This window comes from Salvelinus fontinalis, chromosome 22, assembly GCF_029448725.1.
Source record: "Salvelinus fontinalis isolate EN_2023a chromosome 22, ASM2944872v1, whole genome shotgun sequence".
NCBI lineage: Eukaryota > Metazoa > Chordata > Actinopteri > Salmoniformes > Salmonidae > Salvelinus > Salvelinus fontinalis.
The window spans coordinates 34943148-34967354 of NC_074686.1; positions in this window are offsets into that span (position 1 = coordinate 34943148).

Here is a 24207-nt window from a genome sequence, read left to right on the forward strand (position 1 = left end):
TACCCCCCCTCTGACGCGCGGCTCCCGCAGCGCGCCGACACCGGCCTCGAGGTCGACCCGGAGGACGAGGTGCAGGGCGATCCAGATGGAGGCGATGGAAATCCCTCAACATAGACGGATCCAAAATGTCCCCCACCGGTACCCAGCACCTCTCCTCCGGACCGTACCCCTCCCAGTCCACGAGGTACTGCAGGCCCCTCACCCGGCGTCTCGAGTCCAGAATGGCCCGTATCGTGTACGCCGGGGACCCCTCGATGTCCAGAGGGGGAGGAGGGACCTCCGGTACCTCACCGTCCTGCAGGGGACCAGCTACCACCGGCCTGAGGAGAGACACATGAAACGAGGGGTTAATACGATAATAGGAAGGGAGTTGTAATCGATAACACACCTCGTTTATTCTCCTCAGGACTTTGAAGGGCCCTACACACTGCGGACCCAGCTTCCGGCAGGGCAAGCGGAGGGGCAGGTTTCGGGTCGAGAGCCAGACCCTGTCCCCCGGTACAAACACGGGGGCCTCACTGCGGTGGCGGTCAGCACTCCTCTTCTGCCGTCCACTAGCTTGTTGGAGTGATTCCTGGACGGCTCTCCATGTCTCCTTGGAGCGCTGCACCCATTCCTCCACCGCAGGAGCCTCGGTCTGGCTCGGATGCCATGGTGCCAGGACCGGCTGGTACCCCAATACACACTGAAAGGGGGACATGTTAGTAGAGGAGTGGCGTAGTGAGTTCTGGGCCATTTCGGCCCAGGGAATGTATCTCGCCCACTCCCCTGGCCGGTCCTGACAATACGACCGCAGAAACCTACCCACCTCCTGGTTCACTCTCTCCACCTGCCCATTACTCTCAGGGTGATAACCGGAGGTAAGGCTGACCGAGACCCCCAACCGCTCCATAAACGCCCTCCATACTCGGGACGTGAATTGGGGGCCCCGATCAGAAACGATGTCCTCCGGCACCCCGTAGTGCCGGAAGACGTGGGTGAATAATGCCTCCGCAGTCTGTAGGGCTGTAGGCATACCGGGCAACGGGAGGAGACGACAGGACTTCGAGAACCGATCCACAATCACCAGTACCGTAGTGTTCCCCTGAGACAGGGGAAGATCGGTCAGAAAATCTACGGACAGGTGCGACCAAGGCCGTTGTGGAACGGGGAGGGGTTGTAACTTCCCTCTAGGAAGGTGCCTAGGAGCCTTACTCTGGGCGCATACCGAACAGGAGGAAACATAAACCCTAACGTCTCTTGCCAAGGTTGGCCACCAATACCTCCCCCGAAGGCTCCCCACTGTCCTCTTCACCCCAGGGTGACCCGAGGAGGGTAGAACATGAGCCCACCGAATCAATTTGTCCCGGACACCAAGCGGCACGTACTTCCGCCCCACCGGACACTGAGGAGGAGCGGGTTCCGCCCGTAACGCCCGCTCGATGTCCGAGTCCACTTCCCACACCACTGGTGCTATCAGCCTAGAGGCGGGAAGGATGGGAGTGGGCTCGGTGGGCCGATCGTCCGAGTCGTAAAAACGGGACAGTGCATCCGCCTTTACGTTCTGGGAGCCCGGTCTATACGTTAAGGTAAACTGGAATCGGGTAAAGAACATGGCCCACCTTGCTTGACGTGGATTCAGTCTCCTGGCTGCCCGAATATACTCCAGATTCTGGTGGTCGGTCCAGATGAGAAAAGGGTGCTTAGCCCCCTCAAGCCAGTGTCTCCACACCTTCAGGGCACTGACCACTGCTAACAACTCCCGGTCCCCCACATCATAGTTACGCTCCGCTGGGCTGAGCTTCTTCGAGAAGAAAGCACAGGGGTGGAGTTTTGGTGGCGTACCAGAGCGCTGTGATAGCACGGCACCTACCCCAGCCTCGGACGCGTCCACCTCCACTATGAATGCTAGAGAGGGATCCGGATGCGCCAACACGGGCGCATCCGTGAACAGCACCTTCAACCTGTTGAAAGCTCTGTCCGCTTTTGCTGACCACTGCAAACGCACCGGACCCCCCTTAAGCAGTGAGGTAATAGGAGCTGCCACCTGGCCAAAACCCCGGATAAACCTCCGGTAGTAGTTGGCAAAACCCAAAAACCGCTGCACTTCTTTTACCGTGGTCGGAGTCGGCCAATTACGCACGGCCTTAATGCGGTCACTCCCTACCACCACGCCCGAGGTGGAAATGCGATAACCCAGAAAAGAGACGGCTCGTTTGGAGAACACACACTTCTCAGCCTTGACATATAGGTCATGCTCCAGTAGTCTACCAAGCACCTTGCGTACCAGAGACACATGTGCGGCGTAAGTGGCTGAGTAGATCAGAATGTCATCGATATAAACAACCACTCCCTGCCCGTGCAGGTCCCTGAGAATATCGTCTACAAAGGATTGGAAAACGGCTGGAGCATTCTTTAACCCATACGGCATGACGCAGTACTCATAATGGCCCGATGTGGTACTAAATGCGGTTTTCCACTCGTCTCCCTTCCGAATACGCACCAGACTATACGCGCTCCTGAGATCCAATTTTGTGAAGAACTGCGCTCCGTGAAATGATTCCATTGCCGTAGCAATGAGAGGTAGTGGGTAACTAAACCCCACTGTGATGGCATTAGACCTCTATAATCAATACACGGACGCAGACCTCCCTCCTTTTTCTTCACAAAAAAGAAACTCGAGGAGGCGGGTGAGATGGAGGACCGAATGTACCCCTGTCCCAGAGACTCAGTGACATATGTCTCCATAGCCACCGTCTCCTCTTGGGATAATGGGTACACGTGACTCTTGGGAAGCGCAGCGTCTACCTGGAGATCTATCGCACAATCCCTTCCCGGTCGATAAGGTGGTAATTTAGTCGCTTTCCTTTTACTGAAAGCGATTGCCAAATCGGCATACTCGGGGGGAATGCGCACCGTGGAACCCTGGTCTGGACTCTCCACCGACGTGGCACCGATGGAAACTCCCAAACACCTTCCAGAACACTCCTTTGACCACCCCTGGAGAACCCCCTGTTTCCACGAAATTTTAGGATTGTGCCGGGCCAGCCAGGGAATCCCTAGTACCACCGGAAACGCAGGCGAATCAATAATATAAAAGCTAATACGCTCCTTATGATTCCCCTGCGTCACCATGTCCAGGGGAACCGTGGTCTCCCTGACCACCCCTGACCCTAATGGCCGGCTATCTAGGGAGTGCACGGGAAAGGGAGAATCTATCGGCACAAGCGGAACCCGTAACCTAAAAGCGAGTCCGCGATCCATAAAGTTCCCAGCTGCGCCTGAATCGACTAGCGCCCTATGCTGGGAAGAGGGGAAAAATTTAAGGAAAAAAATCAAGACAAACATGTGACTAACAGGGGGTTCTGGGTGAGTTTGGTGCGGACTCACCTGGGGTGATCGAGAAGTGTTCCGCCTGCCATCTCGACTCCCAGACGGACCCCCCCAGCACCGATCGGCCGTGTGTCCTCTCCGACCACAGCTGGTGCAGGGAGAGCCTCCTCCTCCGGTACCCCTCTGCCCAGCCCCTCCCACCTCCATCGGAATAGGAGCGGAGGGGCTGGGTGGTGGAACGTACAGGACCCTCTCAGAACGCCCGCGGGCAGCCAGCAGATTGTCCAGACGGATAGACATGTCAATCAGCTCATCCAGGGAAAGAGCGGTGTCCCGACATGCTAGCTCCCTGCGGACGTCCTCCCGGAGACTACACCGGTAGTGATCAATAAGGGCCCTGTCGTTCCACCCAGATCCTGCAGCCAGGGTCCGGAACTCCAGCGCGTAATCCTGGGCGCTCCTCTTCTCCTGCCTAAGGTGGAACAGTCGTTCTCCCGCCGCTCGGCCCTCTGGAGGATGGTCAAATACGGCCCGAAAACGGCGGGTGAACTCTGGGTAGTGCTCCTTCGCTGAGTCTGGGCCATTCCAGACTGCGTTCGCCCACTCCAGAGCACGACCCGTGAGGCAGGAGACGAGGACACTCACCCTCTCCGCTCCCGAGGGAGTGGGTCTTACGGTGGCAAGGTACAGCTCCAGTTGGAGTAGGAACCCCTGGCACCCCGCCGCCGATCCATCATAATCCCTCGGGAGTGTCAGATGGAGAGCGCTGGAGCCGAGGGATGGAGAGTCCTGGGCTGGAGGAGCCGAAGGTGGAGAGAGGAAACCACTCCTCTCCCATCGATCCATACGTTCCATTATTGACTCCATCGCTGATCCAATACGGTGGATAACCGTGGTGTGATGGAACACCTGTTTCTCCATCGATGGGAGAGGGTTGGCCGCTGCTCCTGCTGACTCCATATTTTTAGGTGCGGGATTCTGTAAGGCCTGGGTGTCGGAGTGGAAGTCAAGCGCAGGCAACAGCAGGTGCAATAACCAAATGTTCTTTAATGAACATGTAGAAAACTAGGCCACCCAACTAACACACTGGGTGACCACTTAAACAACCCCAGACACGGGGAATACGAAAACAGTACAGCAAACACGATGCACGAAATAAACACCACCACTTACAAACAAACAATCCCGCACAAAGAAACGTGTATGCCGGCTGATTAAATAAGCCCAACTAATTAACCCTCATACAAAACAGGTGCGCCCAATAAACACATAGGGAGGGGGAGAAAAGGATCAGTGGCAGCTAATAGGCCGGTGAGGACGACCGCCGAACGCCACCCGAACGGGAAGGAGAGCCTGCCTCGGTCGAAGTCGTGACAATACGTCTATATACAGGCACCCCTTCTGAGCCCTCCCTGTCTGCCCCCCTGATAGCCCTCCTGACACCCCCCCCCACTCCCCCACACCACTGAGGACATACACAAGCCACAGATTGTACTCCTTATGGACTCATATGGGAAATATATACAAGAAAATAAACTTTTTCCCAAACACAGTCTCTAAACGCGCCCCAGATCTTCTGACTGAGGACCAATTAGAGCCACATAATAATACACACAGGCACAAACAACCTGAGAGCAGAGCAGGAAAGGGTGCCACAACACTCAAGGGAATGATTGAAAAAGCTTCTTCTACACTTATAGCTCATCACTTGGCAGTACTACTGTAGACTACTTTATCACTGACCTTAACCTGTTGGGGATGGGGGCGCTGTTTAGACTATTTATGCTAATTTGGCTAATTTTTGAAACGGCTTCCCACAAAATCCTTGATCGTACAATATGCATATTATTATTATTATTGGATAGAAAACAGTCTATAGTTTCTATAGGAGTTGAAATTTTGTCTCTAAGTGGAACAGAGCCCATTCTACAGCAATTTCCCTGACATGGTTTCAGATTTGAGAAATGTTGGCCACTCTTCTGAAGTCAGTTAAAAGGGCACTGTCGTTGCTATGACTATACGGACACTTCTTACGTCTTCCCCTGGATGCCTTTACGTGATGACGATTCCAATGGGGTCGATTGCGCGTTCACAGGCCCCACAAATGAAAAAACCCTGAAGCTAGTCATTCTTTTGGAGCTGCGTCATGCGCCTAGAGGACACCGGCCCGCACCTTTTCCAAGCATTAGTGAAGGGGGTAATATTACTCGGGTCATGTTTCTACTCGTTATGGGAGTTAAAAACATCATAAGGTAGTTAATTTAAAGCGTTTTATAGCAATTTATATCCGTTTAGTGCGATTTTGGGACATTTATTTTTGCAACGATGTGAAAAGTTGGGCATGCTTTTCAGTTCATCCCGAACGCAGTTGACATTTCCACATGGCAAGAGGACAGCTTTCCACCAAAAGACGATTTCTCCCAAGAAAGGATCCTTTGCCCAAGATACTGATGGAAGAACAGCTCAAGGTAGGACATTTTTATTATGATAAATCGTGTTTCTGTCGAAACATTTTAGTGGCTTAGGACGCCATGTTTTTTGACGTAGCTTCGCTTGGCGCAAACTGTATTGAAAAGTAAGGATAAATTAAAAAATGTAATAACGCAATTGTATTAAGAATTAAATTGTCTATCAATCCCTGTCCACCCTATATTTTTTAGTCACGTTTATGAGTATTTATGTATAAGAGTAGATCACTGTCTAAGTGGCGCAAGGACTTTTTCTTTACCAGCTTGTCTACATTTCACATTGTCTAACCATGATTTTGGTGGCTAAATATAAACATTTTCGATCAAACTGTATATGCATGTTGTAATGTGATGTTACAGGAGTGTCATCGGAAGAATTCTGAGAAGGTTAGTGAAAAAATTAATATCTTTTGGCGATGTTGACTTTTATCGCTCACTTTGGCTAGAATCAATGCTGGGCTGCTAATTGCTATGTGCTAAGCTAATATAACGATTTATTGTGTTTTCGCTGTAAGACACTTAGAAAATCTGAAATATTGTCTGTATTCACAGGATCTGTGTCTTTCGATTCGTGTATGCTGTGTATTTTTACGAAATGTTTGATGATTAGTAGTTAGGTAAACACGTTGCTCATTGTAATTATTCTAGTCCATTTGTGACGGTGGGTGCAATTGTAAACTATGCCATATACCTGAAATATGCACTTTTTTCTAACAAAACCTATCCCATACCATAAATATGTTATCAGACTGTCATCTAATGAGTTTTTTTGTTGGTTAGGGGCTATAAATATCTTAGTTTAGCCGAATTGGTGATGGCTACTGGTGTTGGTGGACAAATAAAAGATGGTGGATTATGCTAATGTGTTTTTAGGTAATAGATGTACATCTTTACATATTGTGTCTTCCCTGTAAAACATTTTAAAAATCGGAAATGTTGACTGGATTCACAAGATCTGTGTCTTTCATTAGCTGTATTGGACTTTAATGTGTGAAAGTTAAATATTTTAAAAAAATATTTTTTTTGAATTTCGCGGCACTGGTTTTTCAGTGGGGGGGGGGGGGGGGGTGTGCCGCTAGCGCCACGCTGATCCTAGACAGGTTAACTTCTTTGTGATAGGGGGCAGCATTTTCACTTTTGGATGAATTGCGTGCCCATAGTGAACTGCCTCCTACTCTGTCCCAGATGCTAATATATGCATATTATTATTACTATTGGATGTAAAACACTCGGACGTTTCTAAAACTGTTTGAATGATGTCTGTGAGTATAACAGAACTCATATGGCAGGCAAAAACCTGAGAAGAAATCCAAATAGGAAGTGAGAATTCTGAGACTGGTCAATGTTCAACTCATCGCCTATTCAATTCCCTGTAAGATATGTATCTGTTTGCACTTCCTACGCCTTCTACTAGATGACAACAGTCTGTAGAACGTGGAATGAAGCCTCTAGTGTGATGTGGGGCCGGATGGGAGGTGTTTCAGTCATTGGTCTGGCAGAATGCCAGTTCCTGGTCACGCGCATTCTAAACGATATCGTCTTGCTATCCATAATTTCTAAAGACAAAAAGGAATTCTCCGGTTGGAACGTTATTTGGATAGTTATGATAACAACATCCTGAAGATTGATTCTCTACTTAGTTTGACCAGTTTATTCGCCTTGTTATATAACTTTTTGAAGTTTTCGTCCGAGTTCGCCTGCATCTGCGCGAGCGTTTGGACATGTGCACTAAACATGCTAGCAAAAGTAGCTACCTAGACATAAGTAATGGACATTATCGAACAAAATAACGATTTATTGTGGAACTATGATTCCTGGGGGTGCATTCTGTTGAAGATTGTCAAAGGTAAGGGAATATTTATGATGTAATTTCGTATTTCTGTTGACTCAAACATGGTGGAGAAATGTTGTTATTTTTGAGTGCCGTCTCAGATTATTGCATGGTGTGCTTTTTACGTAATGTTTTTGGGAAATCTGACACAGCGGTTGCATTAAAACCTGTTAAGGCTGGGGGCGCTGTTGTCACTATTTATGGTAATCGTGTAATTTTTGAAACGGCTTCCTACAAAATTCTTGATCGTACAATATGCATATTATTATTATTATTGGATAGAAAACCGTCTATAGTTTCTATAGGAGTTGAAATTTTGTCTCTAAGTGGAACAGAACCCATTCTACAGCAATTTCCCTGACATGGAGTCAGATTTCAGAAATTTTGGCCACTGTTCTGGAGTCAGTTTTAAGGCCAATGTTATTCCTATGAGTATACGGACACTGCTTACGTCTTCCCCTGGATGCCTTTACGTGATGACGATTTGAATGGGGTCGATTGCGCAATCACAGGCACTATAAATTAAAAAACCCTGTAGCTAGGAACTCTTTTCCAGCTGCGTCATGCGCGTGGAGGACACCGACCCGCACTTGTTCCAAGCATTAGTGTTGGGAGTAATCTTTCTCCGGTCATGTTAAGACTCGTTATAGGAGTTAAAAACATCATAAGGTAGTTAATTTAAAGCGTTTTATAGCAATTTATATCCGTTTAGTGCGATTTTGGGACATTTATTTCTGAGACGCTGTGAATCTCTGGGCACGCTTCCAGTTCATCCCGAATGCAGTTGGCATTTCCACATGGCAAGAGGACAGCTCTCCACCAAAAGACGATTAGACCCAAGAAAGGATCCTCTGCCCAAGATACTGATGGAAGAACAGCTCAAAGTAGGAAATTTTTATTATGATAAATCGTGTTTCTGTCGAAAAATGTTAGTGGCTTAGGACGCCATCTTTTTTGACGTTGCTTCGCTTGGCGCAAACTGTATTGAAAAGTAAGGATAATTAAAAAAATGTAATTCCGCGATTGTATTAAGAATTAACCTGTTGAGGATGGGGGCGCTGTTGTGACTATTTATGCTAATCGTGTAATTTTTGAAACGGCTTCCCACAAAATCCTTGATCGTACAATATGCATATTATTATTATTATTGGATAGAAAACAGTCTATAGTTTCTATAGGAGTTGAAATTTTGTCTCTAAGTGGAACAGAGCCCATTCTACAGCAATTTCCCTGACATGGAGTCAGATTTCAGAAATTTTGGCCCCTGATCTGGAGTCAGTTAAAAGGGCACTGTTATTGCTATGAGTATACGGACACTGCTTACGTCTTCCCCTGGATGCCTTTACGTGATGACGACTTGAATGGGGTCGATTGCGCGTTCACAGGCACTACAAATTAAAAAACCCTGAGGCTAGTCACTCTTTTGGAGCTGCGTCATGCGCCTAGAGGACACCGACCCGCACCTGTTCCAAGCATTAGTGGAGGGAGTAATATTACTCGGGTCATGTTTCTACTCGTTATGGGAGTTAAAAACATCATAAGGTAGTTAATTTAAAGCGTTTTATAGCAATTTATATCCGTTTAGTGCGATTTTGGGACATTTATTTCTGAAACGCTGTGAATTGCTGGGCACGCTTCCAGTTCATCCCGAACGCAGTTGGCATTTCCACATGGCAAGAGGACAGCTTTCCACCAAAAGACGATTACTCCCAAGAAAGGATCCTTTGCCCAAGATACTTGTCACGCCCTGGCCTTAGTATTATTTGTTTTATTTATTATTTTAGTTAGGTCAGGGTGTGACATGGGGTATGTGTGTATTTTGGGGTATTATATGGTAGAGGGGGTGTTTGGTGTAGTTTATGGTTTGGTGTTGAGTGTATGTGTCTAGCTGTGTCTATGTTGGGTGTAGTTCTAGGAAAGTCTATGGTGGCCGGAATGGGTTCTCAATTAGAGACAGCTGATTTCGGTTGTCTCTAATTGGGAGCCATATTTAACCTGTTGGGGATGGGGGAGCTGTTTAGACTATTTATGCTAATGTGGCTAATTTTTTAAACGGCTTCCCACAAAATCCTTGATCGTACAATATGCATATTATTATTATTATTGGATAGAAAACAGTCTATAGTTTCTATAGGAGTTGAAATGTTGTCTCTAAGTGGAACAGAGCCCATTCTACAGCAATTTCCCTGACATGGAGTCAGATTTGAGAAATGTTGGCCACTTTTCTGAAGTCAGTTAAAAGGGCACTGTCGTTGCTATGACTATACGGACACTTCTTACGTCTTCCCCTGGATGCCTTTACGTGATGACGATTCCAACGGGCTCGATTGCGCGTTCACAGGCCCTACAAATGAAAAAACTCTGAAGCTAGTCATTCTTTGGGAGCTGCGTAACGCGCGTGGAAGACACCGACCCTCTCCTGTTCCAAGCGTTAGTTTAGCCTGTTATATTTCTCCGGTCATCTTTTCACTCGTTATAGGAGTTACAAACATCATAAAGTAGTTAATTTAAAGCGTTTTATAGCAATTTATATCCGTTTAGTGCGATTTTGGGACATTTATTTTTGCAACGATGTGAAAAGTTGGGCATGCTTTTCAGTTCATCCCGAACTCAGTTGACATTTCCACATGGCAAGAGGACAGCTTTCCACCAAAAGACGATTTCTCCCAAGAAAGGATCCTTTGCCCAAGATACTGATGGAAGAACAGCTCAAGGTAGGACATTTTTATTATGATAAATCGTGTTTCTGTCGAAACATTTTAGTGGCTTAGGACGCCATGTTTTTTGACGTAGCTTCGCTTGGCGCAAACTGTATTGAAAAGTAAGGATAAATTAAAAAATGTAATAACGCAATTGTATTAAGAATTAAATTGTCTATCAATCCCTGTCCACCCTATATTTTTTAGTCACGTTTATGAGTATTTATGTATAAGAGTAGATCACTGTCTAAGTGGCGCAAGGACATTTTCTGACCAGCTGAGCTACATTTCACATTGTCTAACCATGATTTTGGTGGCTAAATATAAACATTTTCGATCAAACTGTATATGCATGTTGTAATGTGATGTTACAGGAGTGTCATCGGAAGAATTCTGAGAAGGTTAGTGAAAAAATTTATATCTTTTGGCGATGTTGACTTTTATCGCTCACTTTGGCTAGAATCAATGCTGGGCTGCTAATTGCTATGTGCTAAGCTAATATAACGATTTATTGTGTTTTCGCTGTAAGACACTTAGAAAATCTGAAATATTGTCTGTATTCACAGGATCTGTGTCTTTCGATTCGTGTATGCTGTGTATTTTTACGAAATGTTTGATGATTAGTAGTTAGGTAAACACGTTGCTCATTGTAATTATTCTAGTCCATTTGTGATGGTGGGTGCAATTGTAAACTATGCCATATACCTGAAATATGCACTTTTTTCTAACAAAACCTATCCCATACCATAAATATGTTATCAGACTGTCATCTAATGAGTTTTTTTGTTGGTTAGGGGCTATAAATATCTTAGTTTAGCCGAATTGGTGATGGCTACTGGTGTTGGTGGACAAATAAAAGATGGTGGATTATGCTAATGTGTTTTTAGGTAATAGATGTACATCTTTACATATTGTGTCTTCCCTGTAAAACATTTTAAAAATCGGAAATGTTGACTGGATTCATAAGATCTGTGTCTTTCATTAGCTGTATTGGACTTTAATGTGTGAAAGTTAAATATTTTAAAAAAATATTTTTTTTGAATTTCGCGGCACTGGTTTTTCAGTGGGGGGGGGGGGGTGTGCCGCTAGCGCCACGCTGATCCTAGACAGGTTAAGGCTGCCATAGGCTTTAGCTGTTTGTGGGTCATTGTTTGTGTATATGTATAGTTCAACGTAAGTAGTTTGTGTGTGCACTTACGTTTGAAGTTTTCACGATCGTTTGTTGTTTTTTCGTTATTGTTGTAATAGTGTGTCGTGTTCATCTTCGTCGTTATTAAAAAGAAGATGTATCCAAATCATGTTGCGCCTTGGTCCTCTCGTTCATGTCAACACGATCGTGACAATACTGATGGAAGAACAGCTCAAAGTAGGACATTTTTATTATGATATATCGTGTTTCTGTCGAAAAATGTTAGTGGCTTAGGACACCATGTTTTTTGACGTAGCTTCGCTTGGCGCAAACTGTATTGAAAAGTAAGTAAGTAAGGATAAATTAAAAAATGTAATTCCGCGATTGTAATAAGAATTAAATTGTCTATCAATCCCTGTCCACCCTATATTTTTTAGTCACGTTTATGAGTATTTATCTATAAGAGTAGATCACTGTCTAAGTGGCGCACGGACAGTTTCTCACCAGCTTGGCTACATTTCACATTGTCTAACCATGATTTTGGTGGCTAAATATAAACATTTTCGATCAAACTCTATATGGATTGTGTAATATGATGTTACAGGAGTGTCATCTGAAGAATTCTGAGAAGGTTAGTGAAAAAATTAATATATTTTGGCGATGTTGACTTTTATCGCTCACTTTGGCTAGAATCAATGCTGGGCTGCTATGTGCTATGTGCTATGCTAATATAACGATTTATTGTGTTTTCGCTGTAAGACACTTAGAAAATCTGAAATATTGTCTGTATTCACAGGATCTGTGTCTTTCGATTAGTGTATGCTGTTTATTTTTACGAAATGTTTGATGATTAGTAAGTAGGTAAACACGTTGCTCAATGTAGTTTTTCTAGTCCATTTGTGACGGTGGGTGCAATTGTAACCTATGCCATCTACCTGAAATATGCACTTTTTTCTAACAAAACCTATCCCATACCATAAATATGTTATCAGACTGTCATCTGATGAGTTTTTTTCTTGGTTAGGGGCTATAAATATCTTAGTTTAGCCGAATTGGTGATAGCTACTGGTGTTGGTGGACAAATAAAAGATGGTGGATTATGCTAATGTGTTTTTAGGTAATAGATGTACATCTTTACATATTGTGTCTTCCCTGTAAAACATTTTAAAAATCGGACATGTTGGCTGGATTCACAAGATCTGTGTCTTTCATTAGCTGTATTGGACTTTAATGTGTGAAAGTTAAATATTTAAAAAAAATATTTTTTTTGAATTTCGCGGCTCTGCCTTTTCAGTGGGGGGGGGGGGGGGGGAGTGCCGCTAGCGGCACCCTCATCCTAGACAGGTTAAATTGTCTATCAATCGCTGTCCACCCTATATTTTTTAGTCACGTTTATGAGTATTTATGTATACGAGTAGATCACTGTCTAATATGGCGCACGGACATTTTCTCACCAGCTGGGCTACATTTCCCATTGTCTAACCATGATTTTGGTGGCTAAATATGCACATTTTCGAACAAACTGTATATGTATGTTGTAATGTGATGTTACAGGGGTGTCATCTGAAGAATTCTGAGAAGGTTAGTGAAAAAAATAATATATTTTGGTGATGTTTACGTTATCGCTCTCTTTGGCTAGAATCAATGCTGGGGTAATGTTTGCACATGTGCTATGCTAATATAACGATTTATTGTGTTTTCGCTGTAAGACACTTAGAAAATCTGAAATATTGTCTGTATTCACAGGATCTGTGTCTTTCGATTAGTGTATGCTGTGTATTTTTACGAAATGTTTGATGATTAGTAGTTAGGTAAACACGTTGCTCATTGTAATTATTCTAGTCCATTTGTGACGGTGGGTGCAATTGTAAACTATGCCATCTACCTGAAATATGCACATTTTTCTAACAAAACCTATCCCATACCATAAATATGTTATCAGACTGACATCTGATGAGTTTTTTTCTTGGTTAGGGTGGGGGGGGTGTGCCGCTAGCGGCACCCTAGTCCTAGACAGGTTAAGAACAAATGTATCTTTAATTCTATGTAAAACATGTATCTTTCATCAAAGTTTATGATGAGTATTTCTGTTATTTGACGTGGCTCTCTGCAATTTCTCCGGATATTTTGGAGGCATTTCTGAACATGGCGCCAATGTAAACCGAGATTTGTGGATATAAATATGCACATTATCGAACAAAACATAAATGTATTGTGTAACATGATGTCCTATGAGTGTCATCTGATGAAGATCATCAAAGGTTAGTGATTCATTTTATCTCTATTTCTGCTTTTTGTGACTACTATATTTTGCTGGTGATAATGGCTGTGTTTTTCTGTGGCTTTGTACTGAGCTAACATAATCTTTTGGTGTGCTTTCGTCGTAAATCCTTTTTGAAATCAGACATGTTGGCTGGATTCACAACATGTGTAGCTTTAATTTGGTGTCTTTCATGTGTGATTTCATGAAAGATTGATATTTATAGTAATATATTTGAATTTGGGCGCTACATTTTTTCTGGCTTTTGGCCAAGTGGGACGCTACTGTCCCACATATTCCAGAGAAATGAAGGACCCCGTAGCAACCCCCGAAATAAGTGTATTTTCAGCACTAATTAAGGTCGCTGCTCGGTACACATAATGTCAGTACTGGACCCGCAGCTCGAATGTAACTATGTTTTTAAAGTTTTTTTTAATGGTTGTAACAGAAGGGGCTCTGAAATATGTGAGAGTTGGCTTCTAAAAGAGTTGGACAAAGTGAGTTTGGTATCAGTATGTATACGTTTGGTGTTAGTATGATATGTTATTGACTGATGGCTGACTTGATGGCAATATAATATATTGGCATTGTACATTTTATATTGCAAATGGACAGTGTACATTTCCAATGTATTTAATGAGGGATTTACCATCACCAAATGGACAGGCTGAAATCAACACAGACGAGCGATGGAGAGGAACCACTGTCACTGCTCGGCCATCTAAAGTTCAACGAGCCAGTCAGTTGGGCATTTCTGCAGTATATTAGAGCATGTCCAATTCATGATGGGAAATGCCCATTGTAAGACATTGCAAATGGACAGTGTACAATTGTACATTTCCAATGTATTTAATGAGGGATTTAACATCACCAAATCAACCGACTGAAATCAACACCAACGAGCGATTGGACAGTGTCCATGTGCTATATTGTCAGTGTGAACATGCTCTTCTGCAGGTTGACAGTGTCCATTGCCAATGTATATCCATAAGGACTTCCTATTACAAAATGGACATGCTGAATCAACATCAACGAGAAATTCTTACTTCCTATGACTTCCTATTATCAAACATTACAAATAAACCTTCTAGGTTGATTCAGGGCTTAACATAGTGAAATTATATAATTTGGTCAGTATAAATGCCATTTGGACATGGTTCACTGACTTTTGGGGTCGGAAACCAACTTCCTATGATCATATATGGCAAATGGACATAACATCCTGATTTGGTACTTTCAATACTTATATATTCAATTTGGACATTTCTTATGCCATTTGGACATGGTTCACAGATTTTTGGGTTCGGAAGCCGATTTCCTAGGATCATATATGGCAAATGGACATAACATCCTGATTTGGTACTTTCAATACTTATATATTCAATTTGGACATGTCTTATGCCATTTGGACATGGTTCACAGATTTTTGGGTTCGGAAGCCGACTTCCTAGGATCATATATGTCAAATGGACAAAACATGAGCCTCATGGACAAACTCAATAAAATAAGACAAATGTATGTCCATACGGTTACTACATAAGTATAATTGACAAAAAAAAAAAAATCTGTCCAAAACACACTTTTTCACCCTTGGGACCTGACTTTGTGACCATTTCCCTTATGAAAATGTACGGTGGAGTGCGTTCACCCCCTATGGGATTTTTTGTTTATTACACTTGGCATTTGTAATGTTCCGGTTGCAATTTGGTTTTGATAAACTGCTGTCCATTTGAGTGGTATTTCCAATTGTGTATATGGTTCGCACAAATGCCAAAAAGTTGCCATTCATTTTTGTCCATTACATGGGGGTATTCCCTTACATATCAAATCATTTCAAACAGACAACCTAAGAAAATTAACAGCAATGACAAATGGTTTGGTGAAGAATGAAAAAACCTAAGAAAGAAAATGAGAAACCTATCCAACCAAAACATAGAGACCCAGAAAACCTGAGCCATCTGCCTTCACTATGATGAATCACTAAAACAATAGAGAAATACACTACTGAAAAAGAAGGAACAGCACATCAGAAATCAGCTCAATGTAATTGAAGAATCCATAGAATCTAACCACTTCTTGGAAAATTGGAAAACACTAAACAAACAACAACACGAAGAATTATCTATCCAAAATGGATATGTATGAATAAACCACGTCTCCAATCTTTTTGGCCCTATAACAAAGAACAAACAGCAAAAGTAAGCTGGTCTAAGCAAGCTGGTCCTGGGGCTCTGTTCACTAACACAAACAGAGCCCCAGGACAGCAACACAATTATACACAACCAAATTAACAAAACAACTGAGCAAACTAGAATTCTATTTGGTCCTAAACAGAGTGTACACAGTGGCAGAATACCTGACCACTGTGACTGACCCAGACTTGAGGAAAGTTTCGACTATGGACTCACTTAGCATAGCCTTGCTATTGAGAAAGGCTGCCGTAAGCAGACCTGGCTCTCAAGAGAAGACAGGCTATGTGCACTCTGGCAACAAAATGAGGTGGAAACTGAGCTGCACTTCCTAACCTCCTAACCTATGACCATATTAGAGACACATATTTCCCTCAGATTACACAGACCCACAAAGAATGTGAAAACAAATCCAACTTTGATAAACTCCCCTATCTATTGTGTGAAATACCACAGTGTGCAATCACAGCAGCAAGATTTGTGACTGATTGCCACAAGAAAAGGGCAACCAGTGAAGAACAAACACCACTGTAAGTACAACCAATATTTATGTTTATTTATTTTCCCTTTTGCATTTTAACTATTTGCACATTGTTACAACACTGTATATACATAATATGACATTTGAAATGTTTTTATTATTTTTGAACTTTGTGAGTGTAATGTTTACTGTTAATTTTATATTGTTTATTTCACTTTTGTTTATTATCTGTTTCACTTGCTTTGGAAATGTAAACATATGTTTCCCATGCCAAAAAAGCCCTTAAATTTAATTTAATTGAATTGAGAGAGAAAGAGAGAGAGAGAGAGACATTCTGTAAGTGTACTGCCTGCCTAAGGGAGGTGATGCTATGCTAAGGGTAGTAACTAGGGAGGGAGGACCCATGGTTAAAGCGACAATCAGCAGTTGAAACAATAACAATGCATATTCTCCAACCCCTTTTTCGGTAAAAAGCTGAGGGATGGTGCTAGAGAAATGTAACCACTTTCAAATTTATAGACAGAGCTATGGATGCAAGGACTTATAGTCAAAATTATAGTTTTAACCATGTTTTGAGGCTATATTGTGTTTGTTTACATTTACTTTGTTTACAAACATTGGAGTAAAACAAGTTTATATTTTGGGTTCTGATAGGGCACGAAGTTGAACTAAGCTCATGAAGCATTTAGAAGTTATATTCTCCAAGAGTCAATGGGTACATATCCTTAATTTAGAAATCCCAAAATGAAGAAGCAACTGCAGATGTTCCCTTTAAGAACAGTACACTGCAGTGTGTACTATACTGTATGACACAATACAGCTAAGTGCTATTCATGTTAACTGGCTCCAGTGGTGACCCGTCATTCAGGGGTCGCTGTAATGCCCGGGGTGTAGTGGAGGAAAGAGTCAGACGCAGGAGACAGAGAGTTCAGAGTAGCGTAACTTTTAATCACTACAAAGGTGAAACACGACACCACTCCAATCAAATGCCCCAACATACAAGGGGAACAAAAAGTTCAGAAAATACAACTAGCACGAACCGTGACATACACGCATGTACAAACAGTACACAAAACAATCCCGCACACCCAACAGGCGGGCCTGCTGGGTAATAAAGCCCTACTAATCACCTAATCATCTACTCACGTTAACTGCCTCCCACTCCTTTATGGGAGCTGAGTTCTACTCATGTTAACTGCCCCCCACTCCTCTCTGGTAGTTGAGTTCTACTCATGTTAACTGGCTCCCACTCCTCTATGGGAGCTGAGTTCTACTCATGTTAACTGCCTCCCACTCCTCCATGGGAGCTGAGTTCTACTCATGTTAACTGGCTCCCACTCCTTTATGGGAGCTGAGTTCTACTCATGTTAACTGCCTCCCACTCCTCTATGGGAGCTGAGTTCTACTCATGTTAACTGGCTCCCACTCCTCCATGGGAGCTGAGTTCTACTCATGTTAACTGGCTCCCACTCCTCTCTGTGAGCTGAGTTCTACTCATGTTAACTGGCTCCCACTCCTCTCTGTGAGCTGAGTTCTACTCATGTTAACTGGCTCCCACTCCTCCATGGGAGCTGAGTTCTACTCATGTTAATTCTTGAGAATACAGGGGGTGCTGTTTTGCATTAGCATAATTGCCTCTACAGATTAAACTGCCTCTTATTCAATTATTGCTGTTACTATATGCATATAACCATATACCATTGGATAGAAAACAAGCTATGGTTTCTAAAACCGTTCCAATTTCGTCTCTGAGTGAAACACAGGTCATTTCACAGCACTTTCCCTGAGCCAGAAGAAGATTGCAAGATGTGTATGCTCGCTTCAACGCTCTGCCTATATATGGTCATGCCACCTATGACCCGAAACACACTTCATTCGTCTTCCTCTGGGTGTCAGGAAAACGTCAGAGGAGAAATTTTTTGTTTATCTTGTACTGACGTGAAATAAGACCTATTTCTTTAGCGTGACCGACAACTTCCGGTTTTCTCAGACGCGCGTCTTAGAGGTGCCATTGTCTTTTGTTATGCTGACGTTACGGATGAAAACTATCTCCGTCTCGAAGTTTGTTTGATACATGTGACCATATCACCGTAATGTATGTTTTTTCAATATAGTTTAATCAGATTATTAGAATTTTTTCGGGAGTTTTGCCGTGTTCCGTTCTTTGAGTTTTTTAACTTTGGACAGGGACCGTGCCAGTCGACCAGTACCCAGGCTAAATGAAGAGGGGAAGTTGCCATTGTGAATGGATTGAACGACTCATCAGGACTAAGGACACCTTGATCAACATTCTGATGAAAGATCAGCAATAGTAAGAACCAATTTACGATGTTATTTCATATATCTGTCGTGCATGTGAACTGGTCGGGCGCGTCCAGCTGGTTCTGGCTGGCCTGGTTATGCTAATTTAGCGCTACATTTTGTTTTCGCTATAAAACATTTAAAAAATCTGAAATATTGTTTGGATTCACCAGATGTTGGGCTTTCAATGTCTGTACGCTGTGTATTTTTTCTGAAATGTTTTAAGACAAGTAATTAGTTATATAACGTTGGTCTCTGTAATTGTTCTAGCTGCATCAGCACTATATCAGATTGCAGCTGCAATGTAGAACTGTGATTTATACCTGAAAAATGCACATTTAAAAAAAAAAAACTATGCTATACCATAAATATGTTATCAGACTGTCATCTTATGAATTTGTTTGTTGGTTAGTGGCTATCAATATCTTAGTTTAGCCGAATTGTGATAGCACCTGATGGAGTAAGAAACTGTTGGAGTAAGAAAATGGTGTCTTTTGCTAACGTGTTTAGCTAATAGATTTACATATTGTGTCTTCCCTGTAAAACATTTAAAAAATCTGAAATGGTGGTTTTATTCACAAGATCTGTGTCTTTCATTGGGTGTCTTGGACTTGTGATTTAATGATATTTAGATGCTACTATTTAATTGTGACGCTATGCTAGCGATGCTAATCAGTGTGGGGGAGGTGGGGGGTGCTCCCGGATCCGGGTTAGGTACTCTGTAGAGGTTTTAACTGACTCCCACTCCTCTCTGGGAGTGAGTTCTACTCATGTTAACTTCTACTGCCTCAGAAACCCGGATCCGGGAGCACCCCCCACCCCCCACACACTGTTTAGCATAGCTAGCATAGCTTCACAAGTAGATAGTAGCATCTAAATATCATTAAATCACAAGTCCAAGACACCAGATGAAAGATACAGATCTTGTGAATAAAGCCACCATTTCCGATTTTTAAAATGTTTTACAGGGAAGACACAATATGTAAAGATGTACATCTATTACCTAAAAACACATTAGCATAATCCACCATCTTTTATTTGTCCACCAACACCAGTAGCCATCACCAATTCGGCTAAACTAAGATATTTATAGCCCCTAACCAACAAAAAAACTCATTAGATGACAGTCTGATAACATATTTATGGTATGGGATAGGTTTTGTTAGAAAAATGTGCATATTTCAGGTAGCTGCCATAGGTTACAATTGCACCCACCGTCACAAATGGACTAGAATAATTACAATGAGCAACGTGTTTACCTAACTACTAATCATCAAACATTTCGTAAAAATACACAGCATACACTAATCGAAAGACACAGATCCTGTGAATACAGACAATATTTCAGATTTTCTAAGTGTCTTACAGCGAAAACACAATAAATCGTTATATTAGCGTAGCACATAGCACATAGCAGCCCAGCATTGATTCTAGCCAAAGTGAGCGATAAAAGTCAACATCGCCAAAAGATATTAATTTTTTCACTAACCTTCTCAGAATTCTTCCGATGACACTCCTGTAACATCATTTTACAATATACATATACAGTTTGTTCGAAAAGGTGCATATTTAGCCATACAAAACCGTGGTTACACAATGAAAATAGTAGCAAAACAAGCCTGAAAATGTCGGTCGCCATCTTTCAGAGTGATCTAGTTTAATTAATAGCTAATCATATACTTGACTAAAAAATACAGGGTTTACAGGAATCGAAAGACAAATTAGTTCTTAATGCAACCGCTGATTTACATTTTTAAAATTATCCTTACTTTTCAATACAGGGTTCGCCAAGTGAAGCTATACCAAACAAAATGGCGAAATGTGCGTTTAAAATATTTCGACAGAAACACGATTTATCATATTAAATATTGCTTACTTTGAGCTGTTCTTCCATCAGATTCTTGGGCAATGTATCCTTTCTATGTTATAAACGTCTTTTGGTCGATAGATGTCCTCTGTCCTTCGAAATGTCCACCACCAACGACCGACACCCCAAAACGTGTCCAAAGTTTCAGAGTGCACAACAAATAAATTCCTCAAAATCGCACTAAAACGATTATAAATTGCTATAAAACGTTTCAAATTAACTACATTATGATGTTTTTAACACCTAAAACGAGTAAAAACATGACCGGAGAAATATTGCTGGTTAGAAAACGATTTGGAACGAGGCAGGTCCGATGCCCTTCACGCTTCAGGCGCACGACGAGAAAGGGCGGTCTCTATACATTTTGGTCTTTTATACTGGCTGTGAATATCCCATCGATTCCATTGAAAGCGTGATGACGTACAGACACCCAGAGGAAGACGTAGGCAGTGTCGGTTTCTTCATAGCATTCACTGTCGCCTTAAAAACAGACCCCAGATCAGAGGTAAAAAAAATTGAAATCTGAACCCTGTCATGAAAAGTGCTGTAGAAATTGTTCTGTACAACTCAGAGACAAAATTTCAACTTCTATAGAAACTAGAAGGTGTTTTCTATCCAATAATAACAATAATATGCATATTGTACGATCAAGAATTTAGCACGAGGCAGTTTAATTTGGAGACACAAATATGCTAATGCGGAACAGCACCCCCTATAGTTCCAAGAGGTTAACTGCCTTCCACTCCTCTCTGGGAGCTGAGTTCTACTCATGTTAACTGCCTTCCATTCCTCTATGGGAGCTGAGTTCTACTCATGTTAACTGGCTCCTACTCCTCTATGGGAGATGAGTTCTACTCATGTTAACTGGCTCCCACTCCTCTATGGGAGATGAGTTCTACTCATGTTAACTGGCTCCTACTCCTCTATGGGAGCTGAGTTCTACTCATGTTAACTGGCTCCTACTCCTCTATGGGAGCTGAGTTCTACTCATGTTAACTGGCTCCTACTCCTCTATGGGAAATGAGTTCTACTCATGTTAACTGGCTCCCCACTCCTCTCAGGGAGCTGAGTTCTACTCATGTTAACTGGCTCCCCACTCCTCTCAGGGAGCTGGTGTGAGGGAACTGTGTGAAAGAGCCATAGCTCAGGCGTTTCCCGATTCAGTAATGACAGTCATCATCATCATCGTGAGCTAATGTGACTACTCAGAAAGCTAGATATTGTCACACATCTGTCTGGGCCCCACTTTATCAAATCATCCACCATCAGATCACTTTACATTATTCACTCAGCCAACACCATTACCAGACTCGACTTTTACATTTTTGTCACTTTCTGTCTGACACATTATCCAATTCCACTGTATAGCTAAATGAGAGTTGGGATGAAGGGATCTGGGATGAAGCAGGGGTAGGTATGCCGTCAGAGACGTTTCAATAGACAGGATGTGAAATACTACTAGTGAAAGAAGTCAGAATTTGGGTGTTGGATGTATAACTATTGTACAGGTTGAATTATAACAGGGTTTCCCAGCAGGGTTCATCAGCAGGGTTCATCAGCAGGGTTTCCCAACAGGGTTTCCCAAGTTTTCTGAGCAAAAACAATTAAAATAAAAATGTAATTTATTTTATTGCTGGACATAAAACACCAGAAAATCAACCCCAATTTATTTTAATATGAGAAATCTGTTTAAAACATGTCCCACGCATAATAGAGAGATACACTACATATCTACAAAAGTATGTGGACAGCTGCTCGTCAAACATCTCATTCCAAAATCATAGGCATTTCAGTTTTTCCCAATTGTTTACACACTCAAATTGGAACTTGAAACGCAATCACCGAAATCTGAAACTCATGTACCAAAATCCCTAAACCTGTTTACAAAATTGCAAGCACAATTCCTGCTTTACACTCAGTTTTAAATTCTATATCACACTTTTTGCAAAACACTACACACAGTTCTCTACATTAGGCACAACATTCAAAATTAAAATCCCTTTGGAAAGCACCGCCAATCACAATGCCAAGCTCTATAAACCAATTAGCAACACCCACTCCTCACAGGTGTAAACACTAGTTGCTGAATTGTTCACTGAGAAATCAGAGCTTTAGCCTTATAAAAGGCCACAGATGAGCTCTCCTGTTCTGGAGGAAAACGGAAGTCAATGGTGAAGCAAGAGCTTGAGGTGAAGGAGTGAGAGGAAGAGGAGGAAGAGGAGGACGAGAACGAGGAAGGACAGTTGTCTCAGATGAGATCAGGGCCACACCATGTGTTCATCCATGAGTTGAGTATGAGGGAGGCTGGGCAGAGAGTTCAGCCCAACCTGAGCCGCTACACGGTTGCATCTATCATCCGTACATTCAGAAATGACAACCGGTAAGTTACCTACCATCTACACTATGCTCTTTATGATGTATACTGTAGTATACTGCAGTCCAACATATCAGTAGGCCTATGTTACTCGGTGATTGTTGGCCAAAGTTACAGTAATGTAATTCTTTTTTAAATAAAATATATTTGATCTTACTGTAACCAATCATAATTGTGGATCTTCTGCAGAACTGAGAGACGGCCAGGCCATGGTGGAAGACACTGGCTGTTCACCATGTTGTGAACATGATGGTGGCAAACAATACCATTAGACTACGAGAAATCCAGAACCACATAATTGCAGACAACACAATATTTAATAACATTCACCGGGTGGGCTTGTCTACATTGGACCGTGTGTTACAGCACAACCGAAACCGGATGAAACAGGTCTATAGGGTGCCATTTGAGCGAAACTCAGAGACGGTTAAAGAACAGCTCTATGAATATGTGCAAGTAAGTACTATATTGTGAATTTACTATCATAACAGAACTGTATAGACACATTACAGTATTGTGATCCAGTGTATTGTGCCTCACCATATTGACTGCTCTAGGTCTACTAGGTCTATGTCACATGTTGTCTGTTTCAGAGAGTCATGGAGCTGGATGCTGCTGCAATTCAGCACATTTCTATTTACATTGATGAGGCTGGCTTCAACTCAGCCAAAAGACGGGGACGGACTATTATTGTCCACCGTGCCATTGTGAATGTCCCTGGACAGCGAGGAGGGAATATCACCATGTGTTCAGCCGTTAGCCAGCAAGGCGTCCTCCATCACCATGCCAACCTTGATCTTCACCGCCCTTCTCATCACATTCCTGGACACACTACATGGAATCCTCATTCCAGCCGAGCTGGAACCAGAGTAGCCCAGGTATGTTGTCATCTGGGACAGCGTGAGTTTCCACCGGGCTGTTCTGGTCCACAACTGGTTCATCGACCACCCACAATTTACTGTTCTATACCTCCCACCATATTCCCCATTCCTAAACCCAATTGAATAGTTTTTTTCGGCATGGCGATGGAAGGTGTATGACCGCCATCCCCTCGCACGGATGCCTCTTCTCCAGGGAATGGAGGATACTGGTGAAGTTGATGTGGGGCTTTCGGCGGCTGGATCCGACCCTCCAGAAGATTGTTTCCCTGCTGTTTAGCCAGGGAGAACATCGCTTGTGATGTAGATGAGGTGCTGTGGTCAGACCGAAAGAGGAGGCAGGATGCAGCCTGTAATGACGAGTGAGTTGGAAGCAGGTGCAACGTTTTAAATGAAACAACAAAACCAAGAATATGAC